This window comes from Oryctolagus cuniculus, chromosome X, assembly GCF_051225735.1.
Source record: "Oryctolagus cuniculus isolate XC-2025 breed Fujian yellow rabbit chromosome X, ASM5122573v1, whole genome shotgun sequence".
NCBI classification, from domain to species: Eukaryota; Metazoa; Chordata; class Mammalia; order Lagomorpha; family Leporidae; genus Oryctolagus; species Oryctolagus cuniculus.
Window position 1 is genome coordinate 6335759 of NC_142888.1, and position 19859 is coordinate 6355617.

The 19859-nt window shown below is 41.3% G+C and overlaps 1 long non-coding RNA gene across 1 annotated transcript in view; it reads right to left on the reverse strand.

Annotated features, from left to right (window-relative positions):
* Nucleotides 1–19859, reverse strand: part of LOC149119541 (uncharacterized) — a 387982-nt gene that overhangs the window by 30985 nt on the left and 337138 nt on the right. The gene's annotated exons all lie outside the window — the stretch shown is intronic.

Genomic DNA, 19859 nt, shown 5'->3' on the forward strand with positions numbered 1-19859 from the left:
GTTTTCAGTCTGTGGGAAGGAAAACATTTGTAAAATATTCTCATACAGATGTATAACTATGGACTGTGAATTTCCTGGAAGGGATGGACTGAGATGTTATATGAATGTGTATTAGAAGTCCAGTCTTGTGGGGTGGGAGGTATAGAAGGGAGAACTTTCCCCCAAAACAGTTGAAAGTGGCACTCACTTATTACTATATAAGGGTTAATTAAGTCAAGTGAGATCCATGCCCTATGGAGGGGTATATTTTTAGAACAGAGGAGATTTTCAGGCAAGGGGAATAGTGCATGCATGCCTCAAAGGCTTCACTACAGACCAGGAGCAAGAAACATGAAGGGAATGCAAAGAAAGTCATTGTGTTTGGCTGGGCATGGTGAGTGAGCTCACAGGGCCCTGCGAGCCTCCTAAAGGTCTTTGGTCTTCATCTTGAGGGTAGTGGATAGGCACAGAAGGGTTTTAGCAAGAGAGTGGATTTAGCTTGGATTTACACAAAAGACAATGGATGAAAGGGAGGTGGAACTGGGTGTGAGAGACCAGTTGAAAGGCTACTGGAGTGGCCCAAGCAAAGTGGAGGTACCTTTCTCTGAAGGGAGGAGAGAACTTCCACTTTGACTATGATCTTGTCTAAGTAAGATTGGGGTTGGCGAACTCAAAAGGCTTCCATATTCATGGAAACTCATGACAAGAGCCTAGGGAGATTACTGACACCATAAACAAGAGTGTCCAATTGTTAAGTCAACAACAGGAGTCACTGTGTACTTACTCCTAATGTAGGATCTCTGTCCTTAATGTGTTGTTCAATGTGAATTAATGCTATAACTAGTACTCAAACAGCACTTTTCATGTTGTGTTTCTGTGTGGGTGCAAACTGTTGAAATCTTTACTTAATATATACTAAATTGATCTTCTGTATATAAAGATAATTGAAAATGAATCTTGATAAAAAAAGAAAGAAGACATGACTGAAGAAGGGCGCTTAGAAAGAGAAAAAGATTCTAGGAGTCTTAATATTATCTTTCTCTGTTTCAAAACACTAAACTTTAAAAAAATAAATTAAGGCATGGTTTGGTTTGTGGGATGCAATGAAAAACTGCTCTCCTGGGAGGGCCATTGATCATGACAGTTCTCTGTTGAGGTCGCTTGGAGAGATTTCTCTCACAGCTCTTAGCGGACATCCATTAGGTGTTTCTTTGTAATAATGATTTATATATATATATATATAAAAATCTCTTTGGAGCTGCAAGATTCTACTGCCTTCTGTACACACACACACACACACACACACTCCCTTGAGAGCTCAGGAAACAAGCAGTGCCTTTTAGATCATGATCTTATTCCAGCTTGGAGGCATACTTGAAAAAAAAATGTGAAGCTTGTGACTTATTTTTTCTGCGAGATTGGAAAACTTCTATAGGTATTTTTTTTAGCACTCTACAATTTCCTAGTGATGGTGCTTCAGGCTACTGGGAATGCTTTATGTTGTTAACATTCCTACCTGCCAAGATCTTAAATCCTTTAAACCCAGTCTTTGCCTTCTAGGCTGGATCAGAGTCTATACAAACTAATATGGTTAATCAGACTTCTACAAGACTTCCTTACATAGTTTTCTCTTTCCAGGGGATCTCCTATTTCAGACAATGAAATATATAGATCTTCAATTTGCTGCTTTGGATCTCAGACTTTCCTGACCATTTGGGTCTTTCCTGAGCAAGGCCTGCCTTGGGAATTGGGATCAATCTTAAGATTGGTAAAGTCCTCTAGCTATGTCTTAGCAATTCACATTGGTTACTCCTGGGGTTACCAACTATACTATTTTGTTCATGACTGAGAGGTGTCCTGGAATGTGGAATTTGAGGGCTGAACCCGAGACAGCTCGCCACTTTATTTCCTTTGATAAATCATGTGAAAGACTAAAAGGGTGTATAAGAGTATGTTTATTTGAGAGAAGAGAAAATCAAGGGTGACTTACTCAACATCACACATAACATTCTGGCTAGAACCAGTGACACAATTTTTTTTTGATCCTTCAAAGAATCATGAAGAGAGGATATGCAGGGACACAGGTCCATGCACTCTCATGTGGTTTCACAAGGGAAGTCATCTTAATTTTTAACTTTGAATTTAATTAACACACTTGGGATGCCTACATTTGAATGATACCCTGAAAAACAGCCCTTCTCCTTATACTACATATTCTGAGTGGCTTTCAAAACTGGCCACCCATCAGAAACACGCAGATCTTTGAAAACATAGAAACGCTAAAGTTTCACTTCCAAGGTTGGTATAATGAGTTTGGGGTGGGGCCCAGATACCTGTAAAGTTAAAAACTTCCCCAGGAAATTCCAATATCAGCCAAGACTGATAATTACTATTCTAGATCAGGTGTTTCTAAAGCATCCATGAGCTTATGGATATGGATCACTTGAGAATTTTGCCAAAATGCAGATTCTCATTCAGCAGGTCTAGGATGGGACCCAGAGTCTGTGTTGCTAACAAGCTCCCCAGAGATGCTCAGGCTAAAAAAATGAAAGTGGTTGCATTATCGTGGTGGCTTAAATTTAGTCTGAATTCACAGTAGCTTCAGAATGCCTAGGTGATGGGTCTAGTCAGAGGTATGGTTTTCCCAAATATATTTAATTCAGTGGGCTTAAACTCCCTCCTCTGTGGCTCCCAAACTGGATTTTTAAAGCATTCTGCCTTTAAGTTAGCACTGGCAGTTTCAGTTCCTTGGGTTCTAATGTCTGTACAGTGCATTCTGCTTTTGCTATTTGTGAAATCCATGTGGAAATGCACAAGTTGCTGGGGTTCACGATGCTTGCCTCCCATATGACTGATTGTCTCAGGGTTAGCCTTTCCCCCTGGATACAAATGAGATGCTGAAAATCCTGGAATGAATTGTATTAACTATCCTCAGATTGCAATCGAGGGCACAAGGATTGGGGCACTTGCCTCAGAAGGCCTCTTCTGAAGACTTGGTTTTCATTTTCAGTTCTGTAGAAGTCTTTTGCTCTGTTCCTGATCCCATAGAGAACTTTGGGGGCTCTTCATGGGGTCTTTCAGAATAAAGCTACGGGGGGGGGTGTGTGTAATTGAGAGCAGTACTTTTCATTTCCACCCTTCTCCAGTGCATTTGGGTAATGGGGTGGAATTCCGCATAGGTCTAAATAGAGCAGGAAAGAGTGAATTGTACAGCACGATAATGGGGGTGCCGCTCAGGCATTCAGGATGCCTTCCACTCTGCTCAGAATAAAACAGGAACTAAACTAAATAATGTTTACTCCTTATTACACTAAGTAAAGTTCAGCACTAGTTTCTGCCTAAACTCTCATCTTAGTTTCTTTTGGGGTACCAATATGTTAAAAATGGGACTATTTGCTCACATGTCCACTGTTACACATGATTTCTAATCTAGGTTAATGTCAGTCTCCATAATGTGATTCCTTTGTGCTGGTCCCTCACTCCCCATATGCTTTGCTTTCTATATGAGGTAGGGCCCATTTTGCTGAAAGCTTCTTTTAAAAAGCAACACTGCTCGCAGATAACTCTGACAGTGGTTCCAGTTCCTGAACTCTGCCAGCCACTTCCAGGAAGCACAAACACCAGCAATAACCCTCCACAGTGTCTATTTTCCCCCCGGCTGATTCATAGCCAGATGTATGTCTGCAGCTGACATTTAATAACACCAGAATGTTCTTCTGAGTAGGAGGAGTAGGTGACTGCTTCTGGGGACATGACTCAGAGGACTGGGGAAACCCTCCTTTTACCAAAATACTTCCTACCTTCTGTCTGATGCCTAAAATTCTCCCAAGAGAACTCTCTTTTCTTCTGGTTAAGGATCTAGTTCTTGTTAAATGTTTTGGGAGAGGTTAACACTCTAAACCAGACCTTATCACACATCAACGTGCCTATGAATTACCTGGGAGATCTTGTAAAACTGTGAATTCTTGTCTCAGTAGGTCTAGAATAGGGCCCTTAAGTGTCTACTTCTAACAAGCTTGCCGGTGATGCTGCCATTGCTGGAGGGTAGGGCACACTGAATTGCAAGGTCAGACAAGTGGGTTTCAAACTTGGCTGTGCATTACAATCTCCCAGTGAGTTTTTACCAATCCAGACATCAGACTATGCCTCAGACCAAATAAATGCGATTCTCTAGGGGTGACCTAGACCCAAGTAGTTTTTGAAGCTTCCCAGGTGATTCCATTTCCTGAGCATTTGAGAACAAGTGCTCAAACCAGTGGCTCTTGACCCCGCCTACTGGTTACAGTCATCAAGGAAGCTTTTAGAAAATACCAGCACCCACGCTGGCTCTACTCAAGATCAATAAATCTGAGTCTCAGGCAGTGAGGTCCAGGCATTTGGCCTGTCTAAAACGCAGCCTGAATTTTTCTAATGTGCAGCTCTGTTTATCAGCCTTTCTAACTTCATGTGGATGAAGTCTCTGGGCAGGAAGGGTGGGAAAGGCAAGAAATGGAAATGCTCAGAGAACTGGGGGCCACAGGAAGGGCAGAAATGTGAAAAAGCTGTAAAATGGGGGAAGGTTGGGGAGCTGGCCATTTTGTACATTGTACAATTTTGCCCAGGGCTTCCCTGGCCTGGTGAGTATCAGAAAGAGAATTTCGGAAGATCTGATCCTGGTTCTGTCTCAGACTGGTTGGCTTGAGCAGTGGGCAGGGTACAATGTGAAAGCTAAGTCTGCTTTTTTTAAAGGCACAGTGATAGAGAGGGAGCAAGAGCTCTTTCATCAGCTAGGTCACTCCTCCAAATGGCCACAACAGAAGCCAGGAGTACAGAACGCCATCTGGATCTTCTACATGAGTGGCAGGGGTTCAAGTGCCTGGGCCATCTTTGGCTGCCTTTCCAGGTGCACTAGCAGGGAGCTGGCCTGGAAGCAGAGCAGCAGGGATTGAACCGGCAATGGCATGGGATACCTATGCCTCAAACAGCAGCTTAAGCCACTGTTCCAAAACTCCAACCCCTACTAACTCTTTTTCACTGTTCTCTAAATTAGAGGCCTCGGCTAAGGTGACAAACTGCTCTGATTTACCCAGGCCTGTTCTGGTTTCGGTCTGAAAGTTTGCCATCCTATGGTTGCTCGCTGCCCTCTCTATTCTGTGGCAGGAACCCAGAGCTCAGGATGTGGCCACAACAGAGCATCAGGCTTATGCTTTTGGCTGATCACTTAGAAGCAAAGAGTCCTCAATGAGTTCTTAAGCATACCTCATTCATTGTTGATGCTGAGGGCCAGGTCTAATTAAGATGGGGAATTTGAAGAAACCTGACCCCGGATGCCAAGCTAGAGGACAATTGAATAGTTTCTTTTCATTTTTTCCTGCTGTTTCTTAAGAGACCCTCCCCACCTTCACAAGCACTTAAGCACATGCACACATATATGTCGATCATTGGTTGGTTGGCACATCACTGACCTACATAGGCACAGAGGGCAAAGAGATTCTGAGGAGCTGAGGAAGAATTGTGGTCTGTGCAGAGCTCTGATCTGACAGATGGGTGGAACCTACTCAGAAAGTATTTTCGAAGCATGTGGCTTGAATGCAGATTAATGTCATGCAAAATGAATATGCAAATGTTAAGACACCAAGTCACAGAGTAAAATGCCACATAAGAGGAAGATAGGGTTAATCAGGAAAGACCTTTTGAAGATGTGAATGTCACCGTATGAAATGAAGATAATGTCACCTTTCTAAGAGACAAAACATGGCCAAAACATCACAACTGAAACCACTCAAAGTACTTAATAAAGGGAGGAGTAAAAACGAGATGATTCAATGATCCATGTTCTAGTTCATAGACGTAGGATATAATTTCTGCAGTGACCTACCATTAGCACAATCGAAACCTGTTTTTGAAACCATTTCAGTTTGTATTATCAGGCTGCTGGTAGCTGGTTTCCTTGATTTAGAAGCCATTAGGAGTTTCTTACTTAAATGGGGACTTTGGGTCAGACTCCCTATCAGTGGTTCTCACATTTGACAATCTGTCAAAGTCATCGGGAAGACCTGCTAAAGAGAGGCTAGGCCCCATTCTCAGGGTTTCTGATTGAATAGGCCTTAGGCAGAACCTGAGAATCTCCACTTTTAATAAGTTATAAGGTGCTGCTGCTGGTCCAGAGACCACACACTGAGAAAGAATGAACTAGAGCACCGTCCCTGAGAAATCTTATAGACCCTGTAATTCAGCTCCTCTTACAACAGACCTTGTCATTTAGAACATCATGACCAAAACTGCAGGATGTAAAAGGCATGGAAATTGGAAGCTGAGAAAGCTAGATGCCATCTGGAGAAACAAACTGAAAACATCTTTATTTTTGTTTGTGGCTAGAGCCATATCCACTGAAACATGGTATTTCTGGATTTTATGTATGTGTAATTAAAGTGAATCCTTACCATTGTGACTTAAAAATAAAGAACGTCAATCTCTTTGGGATGAGGAAATTTTGTTTTCTTATGAGTGATAACAGGGTCACTAAGTTTCATTCTAAACATGGAAAGCAGAATATGGCATAAAGTCCATCGTTTTCCATGAATCAGTCTTTTTACTGGGTAATCATTGGGACTGATGAGTTTCTTAGAAGTTTAGTTATGCCGATGAGGTAATTCAATCAGTTGCTCAGAAGACACTACAAAATACACTTGAATTAAAACTGTATTTTAAATTAATACAGGGGCCGCTACTGTGGCGCAGTGGGTTAACACCCTGGCCTGAAGCACTGACATCCCATATGGGCACCGGTTCTAGTCCCAGCAGCTCCTCTTCTGATCCAGCTCTCTGCCATGGCCTGGGAAAGCAGTAGAAGATGGCCCAAGTCCTTGGGCCCCTGCACCCACGTGAGAGACCTGGAATAGACTCCTGGCTCCTGGCTTCTGCTTGGAGCAGCTCCAGCCATTGCATCCATCTGGGGAGTGAACCAGCGGATGGAAGACCTTTCTCTCTGTCTCTACCTCTCTCTGTAACTCTTTCAAATAAATAAAATAAATCTTTAAAAAAATAAATTAATACAAGACAGAAAGCTCTACGTACTTCTGTAAGCTACCTGAACTACAATGCCTAAAGCAAATGCTGCTAACTCCAGGATCTTAGACAAAATCTGCTACAACTTCTATTTCTCCTAGAGGAGTTAGCAGCATTTGCTTTAGGCATTGTAGTACTTCTATAAGCTACCTGAACTACACATCCTGTGACAGTTGTTGCCTCTATTTATATTTTCGAGGATGTCTGCATAAAAAGCAGAATATTTTCTATTGGAATAGAAAGAAAATGTCCCTGTCCAGGGGGCAAAGGAAAGACTCATTTCCTGGCCAGGGCAAAAAGATAATGTCTTTTTCTGGGACTAGGCTTGGGTAGGTTTGCCAGTAGCACTTAGAAAACTGAGTGTTTCTCATCTTGGAGTTCCTCAACTATTACACAGATCCCTTATGGGCACAGCAGCCCCATAGTCTGCTGCACACCATACCTTTGGATTTTGGTGTCAAGAACCAATGGGAACAGGAAACTCAGGCTCTGTGCTGTGCCTTGAGTAATGAAGTCCTGTGTCTGGGACCTAGAGGTCTCATGTCTTCTGCTAGCACAGATGAGACTGTAGCAGGTTAACCTGCTGGCTTGCAGGCAGTATAAAATCTTGGACCCTTTGCAGTCCTTGATAAATGGCTCAGACTTATTCCTCTTGAGGTATTTAACAATCTTCACTTCTAGGAGATGTCCAGTCTCCAACATTTTCAGCCTTCTGCATGAACTGTCTGAGTGACTGAATTCAACTTTGTTGAAACTCCAGGACAAAAAGATGTAGATACCGCCAGTTGGAATTGGCTGGTGTGTACTGAAATGATAGGGCCTGGGGGCCGGCACTGTGGCGTAGTGGGTAAAGCCACCTCTTGCATTGCCGGCATCCCATATGGTCGCCAGTTCAACCTGGCTGCTCTCCACTTCTAATCCAGCTCTCTGCTATGGCCTGGGAAAGCAGCAGAAGATGGCCCAAGTCTGTGGGCTCCTGCACCCATGTGGGAGACCTGGAAGAAGCTCCTGGCTTGTAGCTTTGGATTGGCACAGCTCTGGCAGTTGCAGCCATCTGGGGAGTGAACCAGCAGATGGAAGACCTCTCTCTCTGCCTCTTTCTCTTTCTGTGTAACTCTGACTTTCAAATAAATATATAAATCTTTAAAAAAAATAATAAAGCCTGAATGATATAGGCAGGGCACCACAAAAGTTTGCTGTATCTCTCCTGCTGTCCACGTTTCTCACTATGCAGACCACTAGTGAAGAGCATGAGAGGGACATGTTACAAGACGAAGCCATCACCAGTATAGGACACTAAGTCATGAAAGATGGTTTTGGGGAGCCATTGGGTATTTTAATCAAAGCAGCTATTCTTTATTGAGCATCTACAATGTACTAGGCATGATACCAGGGACTTCCAGTATATTAACATAAATCTTAAGTTTCATAGCTTTATTTTCATATTATATGAGAAACCATTTTAAAAAGAATTTAAGAAACTAGTTGAAAATGAACCATTAATGCTGATTTCTTCCTTTGTTGAAAAAGCAAATGTGCCAGTGCTCAAGCTCAGCTGTGTTTGCTCTGAAGCCAGTGGTCTTTTTACTATGCCATTGTTATTGCGTTTCTTCAAACTTTCTGTACATATGAAGAAATAAAATGCAGTTCCCAGCATGCATGATTCATCTTAGGTGTTGAATTGGTTTTTGACTTTTTATTTTTTTGAAAGAGAAAGCTTATATCTTCATTAACCTAGTTTATATAATGTGTCTATGAAATAATTTATTCTTTACTTAATATAAACATTAAACTAAGGCCAAAACTATGTTGCCATTGATCAATAAATTCCCTTAATTCAAGTTAAAATATTCAACTGTTATATATTTTTGAGAATCATATCAATCTGTTATATTCCTATATTTTAAAAGGCTAGAAATTAGTATAATAGCTATTAAAATAGAAAACTCCAAATATATTGATGTTTTCTTGTTTAGCTAAGTGAATCCTGTTCTTTTATTGCCATGTAGACATATCCTGTTTATTTGAAGTGGATGATTATGTCCCAAGAGCAATCTCAATTTATGTTGCTAATAGTTCATAAATAAATCTCTTCTCCACTCCTAAACTCCAAAAGAACCCTCTGAGATTCAATCTTCCATGGTTTATCTTAGCTGCTGTGTGATAGTATTGAGAACTGTTGGTAAAAAAAGAACCCAGTTATTTCTGAACTAAGTGTAGAGATGAAACTAAAGAATATGTGTTGAAAGCTAGCGAGGTGGTGAATATTATTCCCTCTAAACATTTTCCCAAGATGTTTAAAAACAATGTGGAAATTCAAATGAAAAATCTCTACATAAATACGCTTAGTGCAGGGATTTTGGATTTTTTACATGAAAGCCTTTTTCTATTACAAAGCGATTCTTAGAGTGTTTTCCCCTATGCTTTTCTTAGGCCAACTAAATGTCAGTGCACATTGAAAAGGAGCATTCAGGATACAATTCAAGCGTTTCAATTAAGCTATTGCTAAAGTTATCTGTCTTATCACCTACAAACTTTTTCAAACTCACTTTTTTATGTCTAACAAATGATAATATACTCAGACTCTATTACTTTAAGAAAATTGATCTATTTTATTCTTAAATCTAGCAGCATCCATTTGTCACACACAGGTTCTAAGGTCCCTTTGAAGACCACATTTAAAGTAGATAGGTATTAAAGTTTGCTTTAAATTTCATTGTCAAAGTGTCTATGTTTTATCTCATTTAAAACTCATTGAGATAGGGGCTTGGAGGAATAGAGCTTCAGGAATTAAGAATGTCTATCATCTCTATTTAAAAATTACTTAGAAATGCATATGGAATATGGTTGAGGACTCCACCTTGCAAGCAAAGGTTATTAACACATGTTGGGAAATGAATGAACGCAGGGAGGGGGAGAACTTCTTTAGGGAATTGAAAGGTCATGGCTAGCTTCTAAGAATAAAAATCCTTTTGGTTCCTGGCTCCTGGCTTCAGCCTGATCCAGCCCCAGCTGTTGCTGCCATTTGAGGAGTGAACCAACTTATGGATCAACTGAGGGATCATCTCTGTCTCTCTGTCACTCTGCCTTTCAAATAAATAAATAAGTAATAGGAGTGTCAAAAAAAAAAAAGAATAAAAATCCTTAGATTCCATAGGTCCTAGAAAGGAAATAAGATGAGCACTGTGGAGTCTAGGGTCAATGCTACCTGTTAGGTCAGCTATTCTAAAAACCTGGGAAGTCATCTGAGGGAGGAAAAAAAATTAGAAGGATAAATACCTGACATTGTGGCCCAAGGTTATGTTTGGGGAAGGAGGACCATTGACTAATGATACAATGTACAGCCACATGAAGAGCACTCTGGGTGATAATCCTGACATCCTTGGCTTCAGTGCAAGACAGGGGGAAATCAGGAGTTGGGATGGAGAGAGAATGAATTGGAAATCCAGAACAGATGGACTCATCTAGGGCCTGGGTGTGTATCAAAGCTGGCCAGAGCAGCCCTTTCTTCGGAGGAAGTGTGCTTCTACTTTCAGCCTAAAGAGCAATGAGTGAAGGTGGGAGCTGACAGAATAGGCAATCAACAGCAGAGACTGCCACACCAAGAAGGAGATAATGAATTTGACTAACAGTGCTTGGCCAGGACTCACCCCGTTTCTCAAGTGACTGGAGCCATGAAGATTCCATCTTTATGTGCAACTGACCAGTCTCTGAGAATTCTGAAATTCAACATTTCCAGAAATAAACTTGTTACCCAAATTGATTTTTCTAGCTGTATTCTCCAGCCCTATTGGTGGCTGGCCCAGCCATTGACCCAGCAACCTTCCATTGATCCTCACATCCAATCAGACAAACTTGCCAATCTTTCCACTCCTCATAGCGCCTCTGTTACCACTGCCTTAGTTCAAGCCTTATCTTTCTTCACCCAGTTATCAAGTTGTTGGATATAAAATATAAATCTAGCTATATCACACCACTACTGAAAACAGTCACTGGCTTCCCCACTCTGCCCCTGTGGATAACAAGCAAGCTTCTTTGTATGATAAAGCAGTGTGCTGGTAAACAAGTGCTGTTTTTATAAAATGCCCTGATTTTTAGTGTTTGCAAATATCCATGGTGTAAATATTCCCACTATGGCCTATTGCAAGCTACCACTGTTTAAAAACCAGCTCACACAATTTCTAAATAATTAGCAATTGGTTGCTAGCTGGCTCCAGCAAAACAAATAACATCAAACTCCTGAGGCTGCAATGCCAGATAACGTCTATAACTAGCCAATCTTTTTCTCAAAATTTAAGCTTTGAGATGTGCTTGCAGTTCCCTGTGTTTTCCACGATATTTGTCACAAGTATGCTTTTGTTTTTGCTGCCTGAAATATCTGTCCATGACACTTCCTTTTCAACACCCCCTACCCCTCCCCTGCCACCCTGAGTGAAACTAATTCTTTCATCTTAAGGAATTCTTCTATACAGTCAGGACCTGGCTTAGAGGAACCCTCAAAGAAGCCTTCTCTCCTTCATCTAGAAGTTGACCCTGGGCTGAGGATTCATGTACATGTGATTTATTAGTAGGCATTCCCAGGAAAAACCAATAGAAATGTGCAGAAGCAAAAGCAGCTGGAAGCTGATGTGTGTGAAAATGCAAAGGGTTTCCAGCAGGTAAGGGTGGTGCACAGAGTGTGTCACATTACTGCCATATCTATCCCCTGCTCTCCAAAAGACATATGCATGCACATGGGCACACACATACCACTCAGGCTGACTTGGTTTCCCTCCTCAGTACCTCTATGATATACTGGGTGCATACCATCAGTGCAGTTACTCATTGTTCACAGTGACTTCTTCACACACCAGTGTCCCCCATTTTACTGCGACTGCCATGAGGATAGGAATCATTTCTCTCTGAAGTACAGTGTCAGGTGCAAAATAACTGCTCAATAAATGTGTATAAATTAAATGCATAAGGGAGAAAACCACGGTAGCAGTGCAAATAGAAGAAATTGGAGTTGAGAAAGGGGTATGAGTGGAGTAGAATCTTGGAAGGCTGGATGGAAAATTGAGGCCTGTGAATCTTTGAATAGGTCCTCAGCTTTCAGGTTTGGTGTGGTCTGCAAAGATAGCCTTAAGACAACATAAGCATGGGAATCTTGGAAAATGGTTCTTCAGGCCCTTAGGGATTAGCTTGCTGCTCTTTTTCCCTTTTAAAAAGCATTATAAATTGTCAGGGGCACTTAGAAATTATAAGTAAAGTGTTGGTATTATGAAAGAACCTCTGCTAGGCCTCCAAGCTAGAGCTTGAAGAGGTTTGAATGCATTGTTCATGGGGATTTCCTCGAAGTGTGATTAGCACCTAAGTACACTTCAAACTACAGCTCCACTGCTTGCAACATGTAATTATGAATATTATGAGCATGACTAATTTGACAAGTAATATAGAGGGTGGATATTAGATAGGAGTGATAGTATTTGCCAATATATGCTGCAGAGTTTAATTTTGCACTGCCACCAGGATTATCTGTGGGTGCCAAACAAACCTTACGTAGATAATGGATGTTAGGAAAGCAATGAAAGAGTAGTATTCCTTCCTCCTTCTCTCCTTTCCAAATTAATGGTTCAAGGCAATTGGTTAAACTATGCAAGCCACAAGGAAAGCTGAATTCTAATGATCATTGATTAAAAGTAAATCATTCTCCATTCTTGAATATTAGAATGTACTCTCCTTGCCAATTCTTTTTCTTGGAATTCAAGGCATTTGAGTCAGCTGGGGGTACTCGGTGAACATTTGAGTGACATCAAATCCAAGGGGAACAAAAGGAGGTTATGATAATTACCTGGGAAAAAATTCTGAATATTCTAATCAAGGAAAGACTAAAGAGAGGGAGAGGGAGGGAGGGAGGGAGGAAGGGAATATCATTATGTTCTTAGAATTGTATCTACAAAGCACATTGAATCTGTTAAAATCTAATTAAATTTTTTTTTAAAAAAAGCATGACAGAGAAATCTGAGACAAGGACTAGGATATAGTGTCACTAAAGCATTTTGGTAACAACTTGCATTAAAAAAATGCATTTCCCTTGCTCCTAATCTGCCTCAAGAACTCAAAGGAAAATTTGAGGTTTTCTATCTCTGTTAGCCTTTCTATCTAGTTACCCAGGTCCTCTTTCTTACAAGTTCAGAATGCCATGGACATGAAACCAGCCTTGGGATAGATAGAGCAGGGGTCTGTTGACAAGGATTTGAGGTGCTTCAGGAGGTACCATTGTTTTAGGTCAGGAGGTGGTTTGATCTTTAAAGAATGCACAAATTCAGCTCCTTAAAAGGTGACAAATCAACAGGCTTAAAGGAATAGGTTGACAGATGTTAAACCAGGGGTTTGAATGTGGGTTGGAGGAGGTGGAGGGAAGAAACAAAGAAAGGCAGGAAACAAAGATAGGATTCTGGCTGCAAAATATCTATTTTGGTGTTTTCATGAGGTTTGGTTCTATGCATAGCATCCCATCCTGGATTATTCTCTTTGAGACAGAATCATTCTTTAACCTTTGAGATGCATCAGCCTGTCCAGAGATGTTGGAGTAATTTATCTAATTTCTTTCAACCCCTTTCATCATTTCACTCCCATGTGAATCTATTTGATCTTCCCCTGGCTTTTTAGCTGGGCGTACCCATCAGGCACTGGCTACTGAAAATTAAATTAGTGATTTCAATGTAGAGTGGTCACCTACTCCCACCCACAAGATAATTCCCTAGTCTCACCTAAGTTCCTTATTAAAACCCCACCTATGGAAATGTCAATTAGTGCAGCCATTATGGAAAGCAGTGTGGAGATTCCTTAAAAAATTAAAAATAGATACACCATATGAAATAGTAATCCTATGTATGCAAGGGCAATGAAATCAGTTTGTGAAATACAAACAACCTGAGTTTCCATCCAGTGTTGAATGATTAAAGAAAAATGTGCTCTATGTACACCACAGAATCCTATTCAGCCTTAAAAAGGGCAGTGGAGGGAATCTTGTAATTTGTGACAACATGGATGAACCTGATGGACATTACGTTAAGTGAAATAAGACACAGAGAAACACCACGTTAGCTCATTTATATGTCGAATCTAACAAAGTCCAACTTGTAGAAGGCGAGGGTAGAATTGTGATTAACAGTGGCTGTGTAGGTAGGCTTGCAGAGATGTTGGTCAAAGGATGAATAAGCTCAAGAGATCTACTGTACAGCATGGTGACTACGTTTAATCACAACGTATTGGATACTTGAAAATCAGTACGAATTGGTTTTAAGTGTCCTCACCATAAAAAGTAGGAATGTGAGAGAATGCAGATGTTAATTAGCCCCATTTAACCACTTTACAATGTAGAACTATTTCAAAACATCTTGTACACCCCAAGTATATACAATTTTTATTTGCCAATTAAAAATAAAAGGCCTGACTGCTTCATTTCTCTCTGGTCTTGGGCACCTGGCCGTGTGTTCACCCGCCTTCCCTCTCTAGCAGTTTTGTGCCCTTATGTTCCCTCTGGCATTCATATCTTGGCACCCTTTTCTGGCTTCAGTTTTGCTTCCTCCTGGCCTCAGAAGTGCTCCCCGCTGCCTGCTCCAGCCCCCATGCTTGCATCTCGAAGGAAAAGAAGGAGAAGATGTTCTTGTCTCATTCCCACTGCAAATCTGGGAGCTAATTCTGCCAAAAGAACCATGTGGCATTTTAGGGAAAGGCTGAAAGCACGAAGGGGAGGGGCGTAGTGCTCCGTGGTTGGTTCTGTTGAGGTACACAACTTCATAATTAGAGCTGCTCTTGTTCTAGTACCTTGTGACCTCGGCAGAGGGTGTAATTAGCATTTAGAAAGTCATTTTGCTGGCTTGTTTTCAATATTCACTAAAATCCTCACATTTTCTGGGTTAGTATTTGTAACCCTGTTGAGATTTTTTATTTTTCAACCCATTTCCTACTAAGAATAGAACCTGACGTAAATGAACCCCTCAAGAGAGAAGATCTAGAGCAGCGTTTCTCAAATTGGAAGCGCAGTCCCATCACCTGTGGGGCCTGTTCAAATGAGGTTCTGGTTCAGGAGATCTGGGGCAGGGCCTGAGATTCTGTGTGTCCAACAAGCCCCCAGGTATTTCTGATGCTGCTGGGCCAGGGGCCACACTTTGAGTGGCTAGGATTTCAGTGAGTCTTGATGACAGACTTTTCAGCTATGATTAAAGCGCAATAATTGGGTGATGGTGGTTCTATTTAAGACCTAGCTTTTCCCACAAGCATGTATATGACTCCTACTTCACTTTGGAAAGAATCTGGGAAAACTTTGGACCCTAAGACAGATAATAGTCAACTGGCCAGTTTTCTTGTGCAACTTCTCAAAGATCTCTTCTGATGGTCTGAAAAGAGAAAGGAAGATGAGAGTCTTGATCCAGAATCAGTTCTGTGCCTAGGAGAGTTTTAGGTTGATGTTGCCTGCAGTTAATGTTGAACTAGGGACTCCCTGGGGAAGTATTCAGTGTTTCAGATCTGAGACCCTGAGACACACAGAAATAATCAGGACCAATCAAAGCTTCCTAAATTCAGCATTCTTTCAGACTGAAAAAGCATTCATGTGTAATTAACACTGGTGGCAAATAAGTCAGTGACTATTTCTCATCTCCTATTTTTGATCACTCTTTTTTTTCTCTTCCCTTGAGATGTTTCTTTTGATTTCAGTTATTGATGGGTTATCACAGATATTTTCAAAGTCACTGCAGAGAACTTAGTAAATCCTTTTTTTCCTACTTTGTTCTAGTAATAATATTAGCCTTAGGCATGGTAACCACCCTGGCAACCCTTGCTGAATATCCAAATCAAAGCTATGGAAATACTAGGAGGAAACAGGCTAGAACCCAGAGCTGGCCACAGGATCTACAGTGTACTGTAATTAGTTGTCTGCACTCCATCTCCAGTCTGCCCTCTCCCTCTCCTTACTCTCCTCTTTCCCCATTCCATTGCCCTCTCCCAGACACATTTCTCTATCTTCTTGATCCTCAGCAGATAGCACAGTGAGGGTCCGTCAGGGTTTTCCTCCCAAGTCCTTGTTGAAGCTGCCGGAGATTGCTTGAGTATATAGGGCAGGCCTGAAGCGGAAACGCCTCCCCTTTTCTGACTTGATCCATCATTGTTAAGAAGGGGCCTCAAAATGGCTTAAGTATCTGTGCTTTAGTATTTAGCATCACATTTGTTATTTTATGAACTAGTGTTCCCTGTTGAGTCTTGGGCTAATAGAAAGTGATAGATACAGTAATTTTAAAAAGAAATCTCTTTAGGTTGTGGGTAACAGAAGTGTAAGTTCATAAACTTGGAATTGAAGGAAATTTGGTTGATCCAGCTTTCAGAAACCTGGGAGTGATTTACATTTGTTGACATCCCTGCTCCCTCCAGGCTGCCTTATTTGCTTTCCTTTGTCCCTCCATTCTTTAAGCAGGAGACTCACAGGCATTTAGTTTGTTATTTTCCATGACCACAGCTAAGGCTAACGGAAGATACCCTGGGCCTGCAGAATTAAAGAAGTTCCTAAATAAACAGGCCTTGCTTAATGCTGATTTTTCCCATCTTGAGCTTAGCTTTCATCTGATATACAAAGCTCTTCAAAAATTTGCCAACATCATTTACTCACAGCAACTGTATTATCATCTCAGCACCACAAGGAGAATGTGCCAGGGCAACCCGGCGTGGTTCCATCTTTGATGAGGTCTTAGGTTTACTTGGTCAATCTCTAGCCAAGCTATGGGCTCAACTCATTGTTATAGCTGCAAGAATGCCATCTTTCTGTAGCGTAACAGCTGATTTTTCTAGATCCCTCTGACCCACACATTTCTCTTCAAACTGATTTTAGTCAAACTAATTAACCCTGATAAGTCTCCCTTCTTTAATATACTAAACCCCTCTGCAGGTCTGCGCTCAGTAGCATCCATTTGGAATCCACCTTGGACTTTCAGACCACATGCCACTCCCTGTAGGTAAGCCAGGCCTGGACATCTGCTGTGGAGCACATAGCTGCAAAGTCTGCAACTCAGAAAGCACCCATGGTTCTGACTGCTGAGTTTGTGAGTTTCATGAATGAAGGGCTCTATCCTTCCTAATCTGGCCATGAGACTATTTTACCACTGTGGATTCTTTTTTTTTTGTTTGTTTTTTTCCAAATGCACATGGCCGCCTTATTCATTTCTGACTATAAGAATAATCTGTGATTTGTGTAAAACTTTCAAACAATGTAGATTAGTACACTGAAGTAAGGAAAACATTACCCTAAATTCCACTATTTGGAGATTAGTAGGTTTCACAGGCCCTTTTTGCACATGGGTACAATTTTCTGCAGCTGAAATGTACTCTTTTGACTGAATATATTGTTATCACTTCAGCAAGTACAGATATTAAAATAGGTATTTATTTCCACTGGATTGAACTGCAATGTAAACAGAAGCCTATGGCTCTTTATAATTTCTATATCTTCACCTTATTTTCCCGCCTCTACCCCATTTCTTTCTTTTCACTCCTTTCCCTCTTACCAGGACCCTTGGCAGCCCCTGAGGGGCAGTTTTGGCTGCTGCAGTTGCCAGGGAGAGGAAGAGCAGGAAGGAGGTGCAGGTGGTTGGGCAGCAGGAGGCACATTCCATGCTGTCACTTCCAGGAGAATTGGCCCTCTCTACTCATGCCAGGTGGGAGGCGAAGTGATGTCAGTCTCCCATTTTATACCGTTTCCTCAGTTTTTCTACTCCCTCCACCCCTTTTCCTCTTTCGCAGGCAGCAGAAGGGAGGCATCTACATGGTTATCAAGCTCCTCTGGCAATTCTGAGTTGGGGGCACATGGCTACTCTCTGAGACATGCTGCTCCACTCATTGCAGACCAGGTGCAGCTCACGGCTGAATAGGAATCACCTGGGGAGATAGTTAATCATACAAACTCCTGCACCTCATTCCTGGAGGTTCTGATTCTGTAGAGCTGGGATGCGGCCCAAGACTTTTCTTTTTCTTTCTTTCTTTCTTTTCTTTTTTAAGGAAGATCCCTAAATACTCCCGATGAGCAGCCTGGTTGGCCAGGCTCTCCTCTCCAGCTACTCCAAGTGCGGTTCATAGATCAGCATCATCATCACCTGTGAGCTTATTAGAGCTGCAGGATTGCAGGTGTCGCCCCAGTCCTGCTAAATCAGGGTCCGTATTTTAAAGGAATGATCCCCTGGTGATTTGGATTGCACACTGAAGTTTGAGAAACTCTGCTTTCTTCCAGTACTATAGGATGGGGAATTTTTTTCCTTGTTGGATTTAAATAAAACATTGTGGCTTACCTGATTCCCACCTGTTGGTGAAATTTCACAAAATGTACCTATAACTTATGGCAACATTTTCCTAAGAGAAGGTGATAAATAGTATAAAGATAATAGGAAGTTAAAGGAAACTCTACATGATTTTGAACATTGGCCTACCTTTGATTTTATGCATGAAATCTTCATGAAAGAAACCAAGATTTACGTAAGTATTTTAAAGGTTAAAATTGGAGCATGTTTTTAGAGTGATCTGACATCTCAGCTCTTAAATAACAGCTCTTCGTGAAAAATTCAAGAGATTCTAGGTAATGTTTGTACTAACGTATGCACTGCTGATGTCCAGCCAATGACAAATGCATTTCAGAAGAAAAATGGAAAATGAATGTTCAATTTAATCAGTGCACTCTTACCCTCCCACTAGTTCTTGTGGGGCCATCATTCAGGGACAACTTTGGCCTTCTGCATTGTTTATGAGAGCTTAACTAGAATTGTGATTCACCTAGATTTGTCCCAGAAAAATCTAAGCCTCAACATGTTGAGTATTCCACTTATTATTTCATAAAGATACTGTAAAGAAATACTGCCTTTTCTCTCACTTAAAGGAGGTCATGGAATTATTTCTCCATTTATTTAGTTTCAATGCAGGATAAAACCAAAGGAAAGTTGTTCATGATAAACTGGTTTTTAGGGCCCTATAACTTCCACTCCCAGTGTTTTCTCTTTTGAATGTGTCTTGATTCCATGTCGTTCTTACCTTCTCTGTGTCTTCTCACTCATCACAAAACTCACTCCCTGATGATTTCCAAAACCTTGGTAATACTGCATGCATTAAAGATTGTTTCAGGCTCCCCATAACAGACACCTATCTCTAGAGAGTTTGGTTTAATCCAAAAATGATGCCCCTCCACTCAAATCTGGGAGGGTGTGGCCCAACAAAGCACCATAATAATGGCTCTGTGATGCAATCAACAAATTAAGCTCCTATCTTCCTGTTGTGCCAGGGATAGTGTGTAGTTCATGTCCTCGGGTTTACAAAATTGCTGTTGTGCTTCCACCAATTGTGTCTATCCTTCATGAAGGAAGGATAGAAAAGGGAAAGATGTACTATTTTTAGAAATCTGCCTCTTTTAACAAGCTTCCTGGGCAGCCCCCAACTGATTTCCATGTACAGATCCTAAGCCAGTGGTGGGTCACATGACACTCCTAGCTGAAATGGAATCTGGGCATGTTGTTCCTCTGCTTCCCACTCCCAGTTGAAGTTCTATAACTACAAAGAAGGGAACAATGGATATTAGGTAGTTATCAGGACCTGCCACTATCACTAAGGTGTTAGAAAATCACAAGATCTCTGCATAGTAATGTTAAAAAAATTATAATTCTTGAATAGTAGAATCTCAGGCCTTAGCTTCTGTGTAGTTAGTCTTTGTGCTTAATGATGAGAAATTCCTATTACCTCTTGGTTCTCAGTATGCAGAATACTTGCCTGCTCTGTCTGGGTGTAAATTGGACCCTGCTTAGATAAGAAAGCACAGCCTC